Source organism: Triticum dicoccoides, chromosome 1B (genome assembly GCF_002162155.2).
Source record: "Triticum dicoccoides isolate Atlit2015 ecotype Zavitan chromosome 1B, WEW_v2.0, whole genome shotgun sequence".
Lineage (NCBI taxonomy): Eukaryota > Viridiplantae > Streptophyta > Magnoliopsida > Poales > Poaceae > Triticum > Triticum dicoccoides.
Window position 1 is genome coordinate 129,316,711 of NC_041381.1, and position 19,447 is coordinate 129,336,157.

The window sequence follows — 19,447 nt, forward strand, 5'->3', positions numbered from 1 at the left end:
TGTGCATGTAATTTGCTACGTCTTGAACTTGCATTGGTTTTCCTTGAAGAGGAAAGGGTGATGCAGCACATTAGCGTAAGTATTTCCCTCAGCTTTTGAGAACCAAGGTATCAATCCAGTAGGAGGCTCCTCACAAGTCCCACGCACCTACACAAACAAACAAAGAACTCGCAACCAACGCAATAAATGGGTTGTCAATCCCTTCACGGCCACATGCAAAAGTCAGATCTGATAGAGATAATATGATAAGATAAATATATTTTTGGTATTTTATAATATAGATTGGAAAAGTAAAGATGCAAATAAAAGTAGATTGAAAGCTTATATGATAAAAGATAGACCCGGGGGTCATAGATTTCACTAGTGGCTTCTCTCAAGATAGCATAAGTATTATGGTGGGTGAAAAAATTACTCTCGAGCAATTGATAGAAAAGCAAATAATTATGAGATTATCTAGGCATGATCATGTATATAGGCATCACGTCCGTGACAAGTAGACCGACTCCTGCCTGCATCTACTACTGTTACTCCACACATCGACTGCTATCCAGCATGCATCTAGAGTATTAAGTTCATAAGAACATAGTAACGCATTAAGAAAGATGACATGATGTAGAGGGATAAACTCATGCAGTATGATATAAACCCCATCTTTTTATCCTCGATGGCAACAATACAATACGTGTCTTGTTGCCCCTGCTGTCACTGGGAAAGGACACTGCAAGATTGAACCCAAAGCTAAGCACTTCTCCCATTGCAAGAAAGATCAATCTAGTAGGCCAAACCAAACTGATAATTCGAAGAGACTTGCAAAGATAACTCAATCATACATAAAAGAATTCAGAGAAGATTCAAATATTTCTCATAGATAAACTTGATCATAAACCCACAATTCATCGGATCTCGACAAACACACCGCAAAAAGAGTTACATCGAATAGATCTCCAAGAAGAGGAAGGAGAACATGGTATTGAGATTCAAAGAGAGAGAAGAAGCCATCTAGCTAATAACTATGGACCCGAAGGTCTGTGGTAAATGACTCACAACTCATCGGAGAGGCTATGGTGTTGATGTAGAAGCCCTCCATGGTCGACCCCCCCCCCCCGGCGGAGCACCGACAAAGGCTCCAAGATGGGATCTCGCGGATACAGAAGGTTACGGTGGTGGAAATAGCTTTTTGTGGTCGCCCCTGATGTTTTCGGGGTACGTGGGTATATATAGGAGGAAGAAATATGTCGGTGGACGCCCGAGGGGCCCACGAGATAGGGGGCGCGCCCAGTAGGGGGTGCCCTCCACCCTCGTGGCCGCCTCGACAGCTTCTTGACTTGCACTCCAAGTCCTCTGGATCACGTTCGTTCCAAAAATCACGCTCCCGAAGGTTTCATTCCGTTTGGACTCTGTTTGACATTCCTTTTCTTCGAAACATTCAAATAGGCAAAAAACAGCAATACGGGTTGGGCCTCCGGTTAGTAGGTTAGTCCCAAAAATGATATAAAAGTGTAAAGTAAAGCCCATAAACATCCAAAACAGGTAATATAATAGCATGGAACAATCAAAAATTATAGATACGTTGGAGACGTATCAAACATCCCCAAGCTTAATTCCTGCTCGTCCTCAAGTAGGTAAATGATAAAAACAGAATTTTTGATGTGGAATGCTACCTAGCATATTTCTCAATGTACTTTATTTATTGTGGAATGAATGTTCAGATCCAAATGATTCAAAATAAAAGTTCATAATGACATAAGAAATAGTAATACTTCAAGCATACTAATCAAAGCAATCATGTCTTCTCAAAATAACATGGCTAAAGAAAGTTATCCCTACAAAATCATATAGTCTGGTTGTTGCTCTATCTTCATCACACAAAGTATTTAATCATGCACAACCCCGATGAAAAGCCAAGCAATTGTTTCATACTTTAATAATCTCAAACATTTTCAATTTTCATGCAACACATGGCGTGAGCCATGGACATAGCACTATATGTGGAATAGAATGGTGGTTGTGGAGAAGACAAAAAGGAGAAGATAGTCTCACATCAACTAGGCATATCAACGGGCTATGGAGATGCCCATTAATAAATATCAATGTGAGTGAGTAGGGATTGCCATGCAAGGGATGCACTAGAGCTATAAATGTATGAAAGCTCAACAAAAGAAACTAAGTGGGTGTGCATCCAGCTTGCTTGCTCATGAAGACCTAGGCATTTTGAGGAAGCCTATCATTGGAATATATAAGCCAAGTTCTATAATGAAAAATTCCCACTAGTATATGAAAGTGACAACATATGAGACTCTCTATCATGAAGATCATGGTGCTATTTTGAAGCACAAGTGTGGAAAAGGAGATAGTAGCATTGTCCCTTCTCTCTTTTTCTCTCATTTTTTCTTTTTCTCTTTTTTCTCTTTTTTTTCTTTTTGGTGGGCTTCTTTGGCCTCTCTTTTTTTCATGGGCTTATTTGGCCTCTTTTATTTTTATAAAGTCTGAAGTCTCATGCCGACTTGTGGGGGAATCATAGTCTTCATCATCCTTTCCTCACTGGGACAATGCTCTAATAATGAATATCATCACACTTTATTTGTTTACAACTCAAGATTATAACTCGATACTTAGAACAAGATATGACTCTATATAGATGCCTCCGGCGGTGTACCGGGATATGTAATGAATCAATAGTGACATGTGAGGGAGTCCTGGATTAGGGGGTGTCCGGATGGCCGGACTATGACCTTTGGCCGGACTCCCGGACTATGATGATACAAGATTGAAGACTCCGTCCCGTGTCCGGATGGGACTTTCCTTGGCGTGGAAGGCAAGCTTGGCGATACGATATGAAGATCTCCTCCCATTGTAACCGACTCTGTGTAACCCTAACCCTCTCTGGTGTCTATATAAACCGGAGAGTTTTAGTCCGTAGGACGAACAACAATCATACCATAGGCTAGCTTCTAGGGTTTAGCCTCTCTGATCTCGTGGTAGATCCACTCTTGTACTACCCATATCATCAATATTAATCAAGCAGGAGTAGGGTTTTACCTCCATCGAGAGGGCCCGAACCTGGGTAAAAACATCGTGTCCCTTGTCTCCTGTTACCATCCGCCTAGATGCACAGTTCGGGACCCCCTACCCGAGATCCGCCGGTTTTGACACCGACATTGGTGCTTTCATTGAGAGTTCCTCTCTGTCGTCACTGTCAGGAAGGATGCCGCACCCCGTATTTAAAGACAGCGCTGTTGCTAAAGGAGCTTTGGATGTCGGCCAAACTCTCCGGCTAGGCAGTTTTTTTATGACCGCCTGTTCGGCCGCCGCGCCGACGATGACCTCTCGGGCCATCGAAAGCAACCTCCACATCAGCTCGGAACTTGCCGAGCAGTTAGATCCGATGGAGCTCTCTTCCCTAAACGAGCTCTTGGATCGCATTGCCGCCCTGGGAGTCGCTACAGATTACGGCTAGATAGGGCTTAAACCCGATCAGAGAGAGATCGACTCTCCCCAGGTCACCCACCACGTTGAAGTGGTGGAAGAACAATGCGGCTAATCTTCGCCCATCCTAAGGACCAGATGTGTCCGGATTCCCGACCCCTCCAAGCCGGACACCCGCGGAGGGGAAGATGTTACCCAAGCTCTGAACCTAAAGTCAGGCAGTAGGCCTGATTCATTGAATAACGTCCAAGAAAACAAGCTTCCGAATTCGGAAATTTCTTGGCCCCTGAATCTTATATCAGGCGAGGTTCCGGATTTAAATCCACCCGCCCACCCAAATATAAGGGATCTATTCCAAATACGGCAAGAGCCCGGGGAAACAGTACACCACTACTGGGCCAGATTCCTCCTGGTTATGAACAGGATAAAGGAGTGTCGTGAGAAAGACGCAATTCATTCTTTTGTAACAACTACACGGACATCAGAATCCTCAACACCATAAGTCGCCGTGAAATTACACGCTTCGCCGACTTGACATCCATAGTATGAAAGTACTGTGTGACAGAAAGCGTTCAGAAAACCGAAACTAAATTCTGGGACAATCTGGCCCTGAATACAATACCAGTCCGAAACAAAAAGGCGCATTATCGCTAGGCACCTGAGCCAAACAGCAAAAAACAAAAACCCTCTACAGGGTATGGGACCGTACTGGAGGGATGGCTCAATAGACCCTGTAAAATTCATAGTTCAGGGGAAGTCACACCAACTCACAGCCTTAGAGCATGTTGGATACTCCGGCAGGTGGCCAGAAGTGGCGAGGAGCTTCTAACTCCAGAATCCGCAGAGCACCACCCCAGAAACGCCAGTACGGTGTCGACAGTCTTCGATACTTTCACATCAAACAATGCGAGGAAATGAACGCTCCGCAGCCTTACCGAAGTCTACCAAGTAGCAACAATAAACCCATGGAGTGACACGGCTATTACCTTTAATGCCAGTGACGAACCTAAATTCCGGACAGCCCGAGCACCAGCCGCATTGGTCCTCAGTCCTATAGTGGACGACTTCCGACTTACAAAGGTACTCATGGACGGCGACAGCGGACTCAACCTCATCTACGAGGAAACCCTGCAAAAAATGGAAATATACTGGAGCCGCATTGAGCGAAGCAACACAACCTTTAGAGGAATAATACCAAGCCGGGAAGCGTGTTGTTCAGGGAAAATCACAATGGATGTGGTGTTCGGCACGCCGGATAATTACAGATCCGAGGAGGTCACATTTCAAGTGGCCCCATTCAGCAGTGGATATCACGCTCTGTTAGGGCGAGAAGCATTTACAAGTTTTCAAGCCATACCCCATTACGGGTACATGAAGCTCAAAATGCCCGGACCCAATGGAATCATCACTCTCGCTAGTGATCCGGACATAGCGCTCCGCGCCGAAAACAAGATAGACGCACTGGCCCTGGAGGCATTATCTGAAGCCCTAGCAGTCGAGGAACTAACTGTGTTGCGCTCCATGGTGGATAGGGACGATGTGATACTAGATAAGAGATCCAAGTCCACCTCTTTTAAACCAGCGGACGAAATAGTCAAATTCCAAGTCCATCCAATGGACCCCACAAAAACGGCTTCCATCGGGGCACAACTAAAACCTGATGTAGACGCCGCACTCAGAGAATTCCTGCGAGAAAATTGGGACATTTTCGCCTGGCACCCTTCAGACATGCCAGGAATCCCACGCAGGCTGGCCGAGCACAGCCTGAACATCCTAAAAGGGTTCAAGCCCGTTAAGAAGACTCTTTGGCATTTCTCCGAACCCAAGAGACAAGCCATGTGAGAGGAGCTAGCAAAACTACTGGAAGCCGGATTCATCAGAGATATAAAACATCCGGACTGGCTAGCAAACCTGGTGATGGTACCAAAGAAGGACAAATCCTGGCGCCTATGCGTCGATTTCAAAGACCTAAATAAGGCCTGCCCAAAGGATCCCTTCCCCCTCCCCCAAATTGATCAAATCATCGACGCCACTGCAGGACACGATTCATTGTGTTTCCTCGATGCATACTCTGGCTATCACCAAATCAAGATGGCAGAGTCAGACCAAGCCGCAACGGCATTCATCACCCCATACGGCCCATTCTACTTCAACACGATGCCCTTCGGGCTCAAAAACACCGGCGCAACATATCAGCACATGATTCAGACATGTCTGGCTAACCAGATCGGCAAAACAGTTGAAGCATACATAGATGACGTGGTCGTCAAAACCAAACACGTCGATACTCTAGTAGACGACTTGAGGCTCACATTCAACAATCTTCGAGCATATGACATTAAGCTCAACCCGGAAAAATGCGTTTTCGGCGTACCAGCCGGAAAGCTCTTGAGCTTCATCGTATCCGGTAGAGGAATTGAAGCAAACCCAGCCAAGATCCGAGCTCTGTCACAATTGGATATCCCAAAAGACCTCAAACAAATACAAAAATTGACTGGAGGCGTGGCGGCTCTAAGCCGCTTTATCTCCCGCTTAGGAGAAAATGCATTACCCCTTTATCGCCTCCTGCGACGCACCGAACACTTCGAGTGGACGGATGCCGCTACGGCCGGACTCGACGAAATCAAAGCCATATTGGCAACAAATCCGGTCCTGGCCGTGCCCAACACGGGCGAACCAATGCTATTATACATCGTGGCAACCCATCAAGTTGTAAGTGCGGTGCTCGTTGTCGAACGAGAAACGAACGGACACAAGTTCCCTCTCCAAAAACCAGTTTACTACGTGTCCACTGTCCTAACCCCATGCAAGTCACAGTACCCGCATTATCAAAAGATAGCATACGCAGTGTTCATGGCATCCCGGAAGCTGTGACACTATTTCCAAGAGTGTTCAATAACAGTAGCCTCCAAAGTACCTCTTAATGACATTATAAACAACCGTGACGCAACAGGCCAGATTGCCAAATGGGCCATTGAGCTCCTCCCGTTCGACACAACTTACAAGCCATGGCGAGCCATTAAGTCGCAGGTTTTGGCCGACTTCATCGCCGAATGGACTGAAGCCGAGCTCCCTAAAGAGTACGGCGCATATTCCAACTAGATCATGCACTTCGACGGCTCCAAAATGTTGGCTGGCCTGGGGGCTGGCGTTGTTCTGACGTCCCCAACCGGAGATACAGTCCAATACGTACTTCAGATAATGTACACGGACTCCAACAATGCGGCCGAATACGAGGCCCTTCTACATGGTCTCCGGATGGCAGTCTCCAAGGGCATTCAGCGCCTAGAGGTCCACGGGGATTAAAACCTCGCGATATCCCAAATAAATGGAGATTTTGATGCCAAAGATCCAAAAATGGCAGCTTATCGCAATGCCGTCTTAAAGATGTTGGCCCGGTTTGAGGGGCTCGAATTTCACCACATAGCCCGGGAGAATAACCAGGCAGCAGACGTGTTGGCACGCATTGGCGCAAAGCGCGATGCCGTCCCTCCCAACATCTTCCTAGAGAGGCTGTTCAAGCCATCCGTATCATGGGAGGGAGAGTCCGGAAACAATAGCCCGGACACAACCACACTGCCCTCACCGAACATTCTGACACGGTTGGTGGCTCCACCACCGAAACAACACCGTCAGCCCACACAATAATGGCAGTCATTGCCCCGTGGACAGAACCATTCCTAGCCTACCTAACTAGGCAGGAACTTCCCGAGGACCATAACGAGGCCCGCTGCATAGTGCGGCAATCTAAAGCCTATAAAGTCCATGAGGGAGAGCTTTATAAGAAAAGCACAACCGTAGTCCTTCAAAGGTGTATCGCCGAAGAGGAAGGGCGAAACCTTCTGGCTGAAATTCACGCCGGACTCGGTGGGCACCATGCCGCAGCCCGGGCCCTTGTAAGCAAGGCCTTCCGTACTGGATTTTATTGGCCGACGGCCCGGGCAGACGCTCAGGATTTAGTGCAGCAATGCGTCGGTTGCCAATTATTCGCTAACCAAAGCCACATGCTGCCTACCGCCCTACAAACCATACCCATTACCTGGCCTTTTGCGGTCTGGGGGCTTGACATGGTTGGACCCCTTAAAGGAGGAACCCACAAGCAAAAATACCTACTAGTCATGGTGGACAAATTCACCAAATGGATAGAGGCCAAGCCTGTAAAGATGGCCGAATCCGGACCGGTGATAGACTTCATATCCGGGGTCGTACACTGTTACGGCGTCCCCCACGGCATCATAACTGACAACGGCACAAACTTTACGGCTGACGAAGTTAAACTCTGGTGCAAAAACATGGGCATTAAGCTCGACTACGCTTCAGTCTATCACCCTCAAACCAACGGTCAAGTCGAGCGAGCCAACGGTCTCACTATGAGCGGCATCAAACCCAGATTAGTGCGATCCCTCAAGGAATCTAACACGCACTGGGTAGAGGAGCTTGACTCCGTACTCTGGGGGCTGCGGACCACGCCGAATCGCACTACCGGATTCACACCATTTTTTATGGTATACGGCGCAGAGGCAGTCCTGCCCTGTGACATAATTCATGACTCACCTCGCGTGCGCATGTACGAAGAAAGAGAAGCCGAGCTTGATCGGCAGGATAGCTTGGACGCATTGGATGAGGAGCGCGACATGGCAAAAGCCCGTTCCGCATTCTATCAACAGTAGGCTCGAAGATATCAAAGCAGAGAAGTATGGGCCAAAACTTATAACGTTGGCGAACTAGTTCTATGCCTGCCGGACAAGAAAAAGGACAAACTAAAACCCAAATGGGAGGGTCCCTTCATAATAGACCAAGTCCTGACTGGTGGAGCGTACCGTCTGCGAAATGCATCGGACAACCGACTTGAGCCAAACCCATGGAACGCAGCGCGCCTACGAAGATTCTACGCCTAGCGCCGGACTCCGTGTTCATCTCCTTCCTCTGTCCCTTTTTTATTTTTATTTTTCACATTAGTTGTCTGGCATTTCTCTCCTTCTCTCTACCTTTTTTTCTCCCAAGCCCTTAGGGGCTTGCCTGTGCATTGTTTGCACATACTTGACGTGCCACCCGCGCTCATCATACCTGGGGGCTTCTTTATCAGAAGTTTATATAAACGGGCCTCATGCCCAAAACATGTGTGACACTTCCGCATGAACCTTTTATACACCATTATATGCATCGATATGACTTAAGTTTTGTCCAAGCTGGGTTGCCTGGCTCCTATGCTTACCCCTACGTTCTCGTTCGTTCGGCTAGGTGGTAAAGGCAGCACCTCTGCGATTATTACTGCCGGGTCAGCCGGATGTGTACCTCAGACTGGGTGAAGCCGAAAGCTAGCGTTCTTAAGGGAATATTCGGTCAGTGAACTAAAAGATGATTTTTCTTGTTTATCTATCTGCCCCCAGATGATTTTCTGCTCTTTTTAGCAGTTCGGACATGCACTTTAGGGCATGCCTCCCAGGGAAAGGAACCCCTAACGGAACTATTCTCCCTAGAAGATGTTTCTTACTAACCATGTAATATAGCATAACTAGTTGGGCACTTGTCTGCTAAAGCAATTATGACCCCTACGCCTTGTCTCCATGCGTGCCCTGATTCTTACATAACCGAGAGGGTATTCTGACACACTCCGGACTATAGGGTCCAGAGGTCGAAGCGTAAAGGTCCGCAATGACAAACTATCTACAATCTGGCTAGAAGGCATTTTTCATGTCATTTTGAATTACAGAGTCAATCCGACTCGGTATATTCTTCTTCAATACCATCCAACAGGCGGTCTAATTTACAGTCCTGTTGAGAATACTTTGCAGCCAGCTCTACCTGGCCATATACTAAGCTGACAGGGATCTCCTTTCCGTCAGGACCCATAGGGCTGACCTCGGCCATGTGGTTCGGTCAGCCTTCGTGTACCGAGTCTTCACCATGGCCCAAGCCTCCCTAGCACCTTGACGGTAGGCCGATATCTTCCATAACCGGAAGCGCTGCCGCACTCCCTCCAGCTTATTTGCAAGCTCCCAAGGCCTTCTGGCATGGAGAGGGATGGCCACATAGCCTGGACGACTGTCACGCCCAATATGCGATCCTATCCAAAAGGAACTCGAAGGTCCCACAAAGGATAGACCCGCATATTGAAACGCTTTTGCAAGGTGGATATCATTACATCAACATTACATAATAGATGGGGATACATACATAAGGCATACAATGCCACATGAATACAACATCACAATACATAAGAGCATCACCCGACTACGGATGAAACTCAAACGACATCCACCCTGCTAGCCCAGGCTGCCAACCTGGAACCTATCCCCTGATCGAAGCAGAAGCAGAAGAAGAACTCCAACACAAGCAAACATCGCTCTCGCGTCATGATCATCGCAAAACCTGTACCTGCAACTATTGTTGTAGTAAACTGTGAGCCACGAGGACTCAGCAATCCCATTACCATGGGTATCAAGACTAGCAAAGCTTAAAGGGAAAGGAAGGGGTAAAGTGGTGAGGTTGCAGCAGCGACTAAGCATATATGGTGGCTAACATACGCAATTAAGAGCGAGAAGAGAGCAAAAGGAATGGTCGTCAACTAGTAATGATCAAGAAGTGATCCTGAACTCCTACTTACGTTAAACATAACACAGAAACCGTGTTCACTTCCCGGACTCCGCCGAGAAGAGACCATCACGGCTACACACGCGGTTGATGCGTTTTAATTCGTATCTGGTGTCAAGTTGTCTACAACCGGACATTAACAAATTCCCATCTGCCTATAACCGCAGGCATGGCTTTCGAAAGATTATACCCTGCAGGGGTGTCCCAACTTAGCCCATGACAAGCTCTCGCGATCAACAAAGGAATAGAACTTCTCCCAGGAAGACCCAATCAGATTCGGAATCCCGGTTTACAAGACATTTCGATAATGGTAAAACAAGACCAGCAAAGCCGCCCGATGCGCCGACAATCCCGATAGGAGCTGCACATATCTCGTTCTCAGGGCAACACCGGATGAGACATCCTACGAGTAAAACCAGACCTCGAGTTGCCCCGAGGTGGCCCCGCAATCTACTCAGTTCGGACCAACACTTAGACAAGCACTGGCCCGGGGGGGCTAAAATAAAGATGACCCTTGGGTTAATTACTCCCAAGGGAAATATAGGTGGTGGTGAGGCAAATGGTAAAACCAATGTTGGGCCTTGCTGGAGGAGTTTTATTCAAAGAGAACTGTCGATGGGGTCCCATAAATCACCCGACCGTGTAAGGAACGCAAAATCCGGGAACATAACACCGGTATGACGGAAACTAGGGCGGCAAGAGTGGAACAAAACACCATGCATAAGGCCGAGCCTTCCACCCTTTACCAAGTATATAGATGCATTAATAATATAAGAGATATTGTGATATCCCAACCAAAAATCCTGTCCACCATGGAGAAATCTTCAACTTCACCTGCAACTAACAACGCTATAAGAGGGGCTGAGCAAAGCGGTAACATAGCCAAACAATGGTTTGCTAGGAAGGGTGTCAAAGGTTAGAGGTTCATGGCATTTTGGGAGGGCTTGAAGAGCAACAGATAGGTAACGCATCATAGCGATAGAACGAATCAACTAGCATAGCAATGATAGTAGTGAGATCCAGGGTAGCGGTCATCTGGCCTAAAATCCCGCAAGGAAGAAGAACGAGTCCATGAAGTAGACGAACCAACGTAGTCGAACGAATCCTCACGAACGCAACGTTACCGGAACTAAGAAGCAACACCGGAAAGAAACAAACAACATGGTAAACCAACAAGCATAAGCATGGCATGATGCGCAAACAAGTATGATGCATGTCCGGTTTAATGAGGCATCGCATGGCAAGTGCAACAAACAATACTACAAGTTAAGTGGAGATCAATATGCACCGAGTTGCATATTGACGAGACACCACATCAATTATTTAATTCTCTCTCGGTTAGGTACACAACAATATTAAATGTTGTTAAACATGGCAAGAGGTGAAACATAATAAAACTACCTATCTAAGCAAGTTTAAATGAGGCCGGAAGTAACAAACAACAAGTTCGGAAAATCCCCATATGCATATTTTAGATTCGGTACTGTTCTGCCCTAAACACAATTTTATTGTTGTTAAACAGGAAAATAAAGTGCACCATGTTCATCTAGGCATTTTTCCACCCCATTTACATATAAAGTTTATTTAAAACCGAGCTACGATTATTTAGTTATGAAATAAAACATTTTAGCATGGCAGTTAAGCAAATTAATGCAAACAGCAATTTAAACATTTTAAACATGGATGAAAATGGCATATTATTAATCTACACAATTTTCTAAGCATTTTACATATATAAATCATTTTAATCCGATGCACAGTTTGAGAGATATTAAATGCATGAATATTGAGGGGTTTTCTGTAAAACTGTTAATTCACTGGATAAATAGCAAATTCGAAGACGGTAAAAAAAACCACATCGGGCCGGATCTAGCTGGCCCAAGAGGAAAAACAAACAAAAGGAGGAGGCGCTGGGGGTGGCCTCACCTAGTGGGCTGAGGCCGAGTCGGTGCAAGAGGTAGGCTGGCGGGGCGCTGGGCCTTGGCGCTGGAGGGGAGGCAGCCCAAGCGCGAGGTCAACGGGGAGAGCGGGCGAGCTGCAGGCGGCGATGGCCACGGCCGGACTCGAGCGGCAGCGGCTGCAGGGAAGGCCGACGAGGCTCGGAACGGACGGATCCGAGGGCAGGGGTCCCAGATCCGGCGACGAACGGCGGCGGTGACGCGCTTCCAGGGCAGAGGCGGCTCCCGAGCTCGGGTGGAGAGAGCGGGAGCCGGGCCCAGATCGGTCCTCTACGGGCCTGGTGCGGGCATGGCGGGCCATGGCGGCGCTGGGGGCTGCGGGGGTGCGGGAGGACGCGTGGCGCCCTGCGGTTTGCTGCGGGAGGCTGCGCGGCGACGGCTGGCCAATGTGGCGCTGCCAAGTGGCGCGGGTGAGGTGGAGGGCGCCGGAAAATAGGGAGGAGGTGGATGGATCTGGCTGGTGGCGCGGTTTTCGAGGGGGATGCGGCGGCTGAGGGTAGGGGAAGGCTAGGGGCACTCAAAAATGGCAAGGGGGGCTTCTTAAATAGGCAGGGGTCTAGGGTTAGGGGTTAGGAGGGGTTTCCGGACCCTCAGATCGCGATCGTGCGCTCCGGACAGAGGGGGGACTAGGTGGCTGCAGGTGGGCTGTGAAGAGGAGTTGGGCTGAGGTGAGAGGGAAGGAGTGCAACCCGGTAGCTGTTTTCGAAGACCGAAAACATCCGACGATAATACCGGCAACGGTGCCGCTATATATTTAACGGTTGGGCTATCAAATGGACTCCGAATGCGATGAAACATGGCAGGCGCTCTGTCTACACTATAATAAGACTGCACGACAAGTTGCAACCCATTCTGAGAACATTTTTATGCCACTTATAAAATAATATTTCGGAGGTGCCGCGGGCGCGTGCGAGTGTGGTCGGACTCAGAACGGAGAACGGAGAGAACCGGCGGAACACAAACGGATGCAAGTTTTGAAAAACATGCGGATGAAATGCAGATGATGACATGCGATGAGATGCATAACAAGAACAAAATGCAAAACAACAGACAAAAACCCAACCACAGAGGAAATAACATATCGCATCTCCGGAAAAGGCAAGAGTTGGAGTTACGAATATGGAAAGTTGCATCCGGGGCGTTACAACACTCCACCACTACGAGAGCATCTCGTCCCGAGATCTAGGATGGCACCAAAGGGAAAAGGAAGAGGAAGAGAAGAGGTAAAACTAAGTTGCTTCTTCGACCAATGAGTGAAACCACGAACCTTGAGAGGTTGAGCAATTAGAGATGAACGAGATTGCAAACAATCCGTTAGAAAAGAGGAACAAGGAACATTACGACAACTTGAAGGTTGCCAAGACATGAATGATGAGCACAATGGACAAGAAGGAATTGAAACCACTCTGGTTGAAACGAGATAAGAATGAATAAGAATGATATAATTTTGACAGCACTCCGACTGTAAATGGAAGAAATTGAACATGAACTTGAGAAGATGGGATGATACTTGATGAAATCAACAACACACTGCCTCCGAAACTATTGAAAGAATGGCATAATGGGTAAGAAGGATTTCAGACAGCACTCAGGTTGAAAAGAGAGGCAAAACTTGATAAGATGAAAGAACTTGAAGAGATGACACAACACTCCGGTTAAATGGATAAGAAAGAAAAGAACACAATCCTCACAATTCGAGATGATGAGTGAAAAGAGCAACATCACAATGCCTCCGGGAGAAAGGATAGAAGATAGATCGTTGGAATAACAGAATGTAGGAGAAAATGCCAACTTCTGCCACAAATGAGCTTGGAAAGCACCCTTCCAAGAAGGTTATAACGGAGTTGTTGCAAAACCAACAATGAAAATAATAAGCTTATTATGGGCTTATGGAAACATCTCAAGACTATGAGATGACATTCTGCCACTAACGAAAAACAATTGCTTCCTTGAGATCATCGAAGAGATGAAAAACCTCTTTCACCGAGAAGGATATGGAGAAAGCTTGGATCATTGATAAGCACCACAAATAGCAACATTCCTTAGGGAAGGCTTTAGGTGAAATCTATACCAAGATAACTCCAATGAAGAGATTGATGGATTGAGAAGGACTCATGCTCGAAGGAGTTGATGGGTTTAACTACTTCATTCTTGACAATTGTTGAATCACGAAACATGAAAATTGTCAAGAATGATATAACACCACCTCAAAAGAATTGCACTTTGGAATGCAAGATGAAGAATACTTGAACTCCTCAAAACAAAACATGTGTTGAGCACCATGTTTATTTTAGAGTATAGCTTGATGGATCATAACTTCAAGAGAAATCTTGAAGAACAATTGAAGAATGAAAAGAATCCTTGACGAACCATCATGTAGAGCCTCCATGGAGAACTCCGGTAATAAAAGGATGATGAAAAGAAAAAGAAGTTGAAAACACAAGGTGAAACCTTGCAATGATTTAGATGGATCTTCGCGACGAGATAATGCGGAAAACTTGGAAATCCGGAAAAGAATAGATGAAACACTGGAACCGAGAATTACTTCATCATGAACAATCTCCGGAAGAAAGAATTGAATCACCTCGAGGAAATAAGAATAAGATTTATTGCATGCTTATCCTTCATCAAATTAAATTGATGACAAGCAATGGATTTGGCATACTACTTATTCTCGTAGAAAGGATTAAGAGAGATATAGAGCAAACTTGAGAAGGTCTTGATGGAACCACCGGTGGGATTTGGAAACAACAAATGAATGAATGAATTGATACGATGACGAATGAAGAGAAATCTTGAACGAACCACCGTAAGAATAGAAAACGAACGAAGTAAAGGGGTGAATCACCGGTGAGAATTAGAGAATGAATGAAGATACTTGAGGGAATTTGATACAAGAGAACAAAGAGATCATGAGCTGATTAGAGAATACTTGAGCGATGCACCGGTAAGATATGGAGAAGGAGAGCTAAAAGCTGAGAATGAATAAACCCGAAATGATGGCCTTCATAGGAATAAAATGGAAAGAACTCACAAATGCTCCGGATGGGTGAAAAGAATTATGACAATCGAAAACAATTATGAGAGGATGGCATCAAGCTTGAACTATGAATCTTAAAGAGAGCGGACCAAGATTTAGAGGAAACACTTCTTCGGTCTTCCCATGTTGAGAATGATGACGAGAACCACCACCAAATTGTTGAGAAACTCCGGAAGGATTAAAAGAGGAAAGGTTGAGCCAAAGATGAAAAGAATTTGAAAGCGACCTTGGAGAAGGCATGTGACTGATGATAATTCATTCTTACATCAAACTTTGAAAGGAATTTTAGAAGCTCTGGGAAAACTAGAAGAGTCAGGTAAGATCCTGGGAAAAGACCTGTGGGTTAGGGCCCACTCAAAAGAAAACACCGTTGAACGATTTTGAAGAGAGATTGCACCGGTTGAATTAAATGGCTTGAATGAGATAACAACCTCGAAATATCTTGAACTGATTGAGAATGGAAACACAAGTCTTTTGAGATATCTTGAGCACTCCGGATAAGAATAGAGAGAGGTGAACAATTAAGAGGTGCACCAGCATGAGAAAGCATTTGACACGAGCAAAGGAATATGATCAACACTGAAAGCTTGAATTGGATCCACCGGAGAAGAAAAAAGAACGAAGGATGATGAACTTGAAACTCCGTTAGTATCTTCGTAAGAATCACCAGATAGGGACATTGATTGAAAAGAGTGAAGAGACTTCATATGAATAAATGGATACTTGATTAAAATATATGAGTCCTTGAAGAAAAGGGTGGGAGGGTGGGGAAAAACAAAGACAACTTGGGATGAACGAAAAAAACACCGGTGAGAAAACTTAGAGTTGATCTTGCGGATGTTGAAAATGATTGGAACCACTTGAAGAGAAGCACACCGGTTGAAAACGAATTAACATGACGACCTCGATGATCAAGAAGGATTAGTATTCACATAGGAATATGAGAACACCGTTTAGGAAAGGTATGGATTCAACATTTGACTTTGAAGCAACTCGAATACCACAAATAAAATAATACAAAGGGTTTGGCTTGCAGAATAAGCCGGAACAAACATATGATAGACCCCATATCGTATCAAGTGTCTGTTGGAAAGATAAAACTAGAGCTACTTGAATTCCCACCTATAAACTTCTGAAACTTTCTAGTTATGCAATCTGGTGTTGGGGATACAGGGGAAGCAATATATCTCACCCAAACTAACAATACCTACATCCAAGCTGTATCCGTCCGTCAACACATAACCAAGAAACCTTTGGAAATCGTGTACCTCAACCTTCGAAAAGCATCCGTTATACGAGTTATGGAAATACTCCCAAACTCCCCAGTACTGGGTGACGTCGAGGTTATCTCACCAACAACTGCATAAAAGAGATTATCGATGTCGGCAAAACTCAGGTATTCCAGAACTGCAATGATAAAATTGTGACGACAACACCTCGGAGCTCAACTCCCCGGGTCAATGCCACATAATAGATAGGAGGCACCAAGAACAATGTTCTCATCACAAAACCATCGGAACAATTCCAAGATACCCGCGTGATCCTAAAAAAAATTTAGTGAAATTTGAGGAGAGGAAAGACAAAACATCTACGTCAGGAGACCTCACCAGAGCGACGAAGGGGCTGAGGAGTAAAAAGAATCCTACTCTCCGATATATATAATCCTAAGACTCAAAATAGTTTTCTTCTAGACTCAACAACGGCCAACAATCAAGGGGGCTCCTATGGTCGGTCGAGGCTCTGATACCAACTTGTCACGCCCAATATGCGATCCTATCCAAAAGGAACTCGAAGGTCCCACCAAGGATAGACCCGCATATTGAAACGCTTTTGCAAGGTGGATATCATTACATCAACATTACATAATAGATGGGGATACATACATAAGGCATACAATGCCACATGAATACAACATCACAATACATAAGAGCATCATCCGACTACGGATGAAACACAAACAGAAACTCAAACGACATCCACCTTGCTAGCCCAGGCTGCTGACCTGGAACCTATCCCCTGATCGAAGCAGAAGCAGAAGAAGAACTCCAACACAAGCAAACATCGCTCTCGCGTCATGATCATCGCAAAACCTATACCTGCAACTATTGTTGTAGTAAACTGTGAGCCACGAGGACTCAGCAATCCCATTACCATGGGTATCAAGACTAGCAAAGCTTAAAGGGAAAGGAAGGGGTAAAGTGGTGAGGTTGCAGCAGCGACTAAGCATATATGGTGGCTAACATACGCAATTAAGAGCGAGAAGAGAGCAAAAGGAACGGTCGTCAACTAGTAATGATCAAGAAGTGATCCTGAACTCCTACTTACGTCAAACATAACACAGAAACCGTGTTCACTTCCCGGACTCCGCCGAGAAGAGACCATCACGGCTACACACGCGGTTGATGCGTTTTAATTCGTATCTGGTGTCAAGATGTCTACAACCGGACATTAACAAATTCCCATCTGCCTATAACCACAGGCACGGCTTTCAAAAGATTATACCCTGCAGGGGTGTCCCAACTTAGCCCATGACAAGCTCTCGCGATCAATGAAGGAATAGACCTTCTCCCAGGAAGACCCGATCAGACTCGGAATCCCGGTTTACAAGACATTTCGACAATGGTAAAACAAGACCAGCAAAGCCGCCCGATGCGCCGACAATCCTGATAGGAGATGCACATATCTCGTTCTCAGGGCAACACCGGATGAGACATCCTACGAGTAAAACCAGACCTCGAGTTGCCCCGAGGTGGCCCCGCAGTATACTCGGTTCGGACCAACACTATGACAAGCACTGGCCCGGGGGGGCTAAAATAAAGATGACCCTTGGGTTAATTACTCCCAAGGGAAATATAGGTTGTGGTGAGGCAAATGGTAAAACCAATGTTGGGCCTTGCTGAAGGAGTTTTATTCAAAGAGAACTGTCGAGGGGGTCCCATAAATCACCCGACCGCGTAAGGAACGCAAAATCCGGGAACATAACACCGGTATGACGGAAACTAGGGCGGCAAGAGTGGAACAAAACACCATGCATAAGGCCGAGCCTTCCACCCTTTACCAAGTATATAGATGCATTAATAATATAAGAGATATTGTGATATCCCAACCAAAAATCCTGTCCACCATGGAGAAATCTTCAACTTCACCTGCAACTAACAACGCTATAAGAGGGGCTGAGCAAAGCGGTAACATAGCCAAACAATGGTTTGCTAGGAAGGGTGTCAAAGGTTAGAGGTTCATGGCATTTTGGGGGGGCTTGAAGAGCAACAGATAGGTAACGCAGCATAGCGATAGAACGAAGCAACTAGCATAGCAATGATAGTAGTGAGATCCAGGGTAGCGGTCATCTTGTCTGAAATCCCGCAAGGAAGAAGAACGAGTCCATGAAGTAGACGAACCAACGTAGTCGAACGAATCCTCACGAATGCAATGTTACCGGAACTAAGAAGCAACACCGGAAAGAAACAAACAACATGGTAAACCAACAAGCATAAGCATGGCATGATGCGCAAACAAGTATGATGCATGTCCGGTTTAATGAGGCATGGCATGGCAAGTGCAACAAACAATACTACAAGTTAAGTGGAGATCAATATGCAACTTGTTGCATATTGACGAAACACCACATCAATTATTTAGTTCTCTCTCGGTTAGGTACACAACAATATTAAATGTTTTTAAACATGGCAACACGTGAAACATAATAAAACTACCTATCTAAGCAAGTTTAAATGAGGCCGGAAGTAACAAACAACAAGTCCGGAAAATCCCCATATGCATATTTTAGATTCGGTACTGTTCTGCCCTAAACACAATTTTATTGTTGTTAAACAGGAAAATAAAGTGCACCATGTTCATCTAGGCATTTTTCCACCCCATTTACATATAAAGTTTATTTAAAACCGAGCTACGGTTATTTAGTTATGAAATAAAACATTTTAGCATGGCAGTTAAGCAAATTAATGCAAACAGAAATTTAAACATTTTAAACATGGATGAAAATGGCATATTATTAATCTACACAATTTTCTAAGCATTTTACATATATAAATCATTTTAATCCGATGCACAGTTTGAGAGATATTAAATGCATGAATATTGAGGGGTTTTCTGTAAAACTGTTAATTCACTGGATAAATAGCAAATTCACAGACGGTAAAAAAAACCACATCGGGCCGGATATAGCTGGCCCAAGAGGAAAAACAAACAAAAGGAGGGGGCGCTGGGGGTGGCCTCACCTAGTGAGCTGAGGCCCAGTCGGTGGAAGAGGTAGGCTGGCGGGGCGCTGGGCCTTGGCGCTGGAGGTGAGGCAGCCCAGGCGCGCGGTCAACGGGGAGAGCGGGCGAGCTGCTCATCCTCTGCTCGATGCAGAGATGCGGGCGGTGATGCCACGGCCGGACTTGAGCGGCAGCGGCTGCAGGGAAGGCCG